Raw genomic sequence first — 1529 nt, forward strand, 5'->3', positions numbered from 1 at the left:
CATTTTTAAGCGCTTTGAAACAAAAAAACGATATTAAACTGTTGTATTCTACGCTGCTGTCACATGACCGAATTACATGATCGGTGTCCTAATATCTGAATAAATAAAAAAGGTTGTCTAACATTTATATGTATAACATTATAATTTTTAATGTATTTTTTTTCATTTAGTTAATTATTATTAAATAATAAAATAATACCAATTAATTACATAATATAAATATTGATAAAAATATCATAAATGACATGAATAATAATTTAAAAAAGCTAGATATATTAAAAATACATTTAATAATTCTTTTAAAATATTTAATATATAATCATATATTAATTTTATAAAATACATAAAACCTAATGTGTGTGTGTGTGTGTGTGTGTGTGTGTGTGTGTGTGTGTGTGTGTGTGTGTGTGTGTGTGTGTAAAATATATATTAATATAAAAATGTTAAAAAAAATGAATAAAATTAAAAGATTATTTTATAATGTATGTATATGTATAATCTAAAATTAATTAATTTTAATATGTTACCACAAAACTAGTCTTAAGTAGCGCAGGTATATTTGTAGCAATAGCCAACAATACATTGTATTGGGTTACAATGATCATTTTTTCTTTTATGCCAAAAATCATCAGGATATTAAGTAAAGATCGTGTTCCATAAAGATGTTTTGTAAAATTTCTACCATAAATATATCAAAACTTATTTTTTGATTAGTAATATGCATTGCTAAGATCTTCATTTGGACAACTTTAAAGGCGATTTTCTCAGTATTTAGATTTTTTTTTGCCCCATCGGATTACAGATTTTCAAACCATGCATTAATGGAAAGCTTATTTATTCAACTGTCAGATCATGTATAAATCTCAATTAAAAATATCCTTATGACTAGTTTTGTGGTCCATGGTCACATATATAAATGCGTATAAAGAGTTTTAAAGTCTTCAAACGTTTCACTCTCAATAAATGAGGGTGACTTTTTCTTTATGCACAAAGTACATGCATATGCCGTATTGTTTTGGAGGTCAGACGACACACGAACCACTGCTGTTGTTTCAGTAATGGAGTCATTAGTGCACTCGTTAGTGTGTTTACTTCAGTGACTCTTAATTACTGAAGGCCTGATTAGAGGCAGCAGGAGCTGTGACCTTTGACCTGACGTGGCACATCTCTGCTGGTAATGAGACTGAGGAGATCAGATGATGACGGCGAGGGTCAGGAGGACGTTTCACTCCCCGCTAATGAACCTCCTGCTGATATCAGGCCGGCGGCGGGTCACCTGGAGGATCGGCGCAGGTCAGAGTCTCGTTTGCTTCATTGTTTGATCAGAAAGAAGCTCGGCTGTTAATAAGCCTGCGACGTTTGACTTTCATTCATGTGCGTGTGTTTACTAGCTCTATTTGAAGTCCAAACCTCAAGAAACTTAATTTTATTGGTTTTAAGGACACATTATACATTCATAAAGAACGGTTGGGTGGCCTTGTCCTCATTTAGAAAGATAAATGTGTATCTTCGCTGTCAAAGGGCTCTTT

Source organism: Garra rufa, chromosome 4 (assembly GCF_049309525.1).
Source record: "Garra rufa chromosome 4, GarRuf1.0, whole genome shotgun sequence".
NCBI classification, from domain to species: Eukaryota; Metazoa; Chordata; class Actinopteri; order Cypriniformes; family Cyprinidae; genus Garra; species Garra rufa.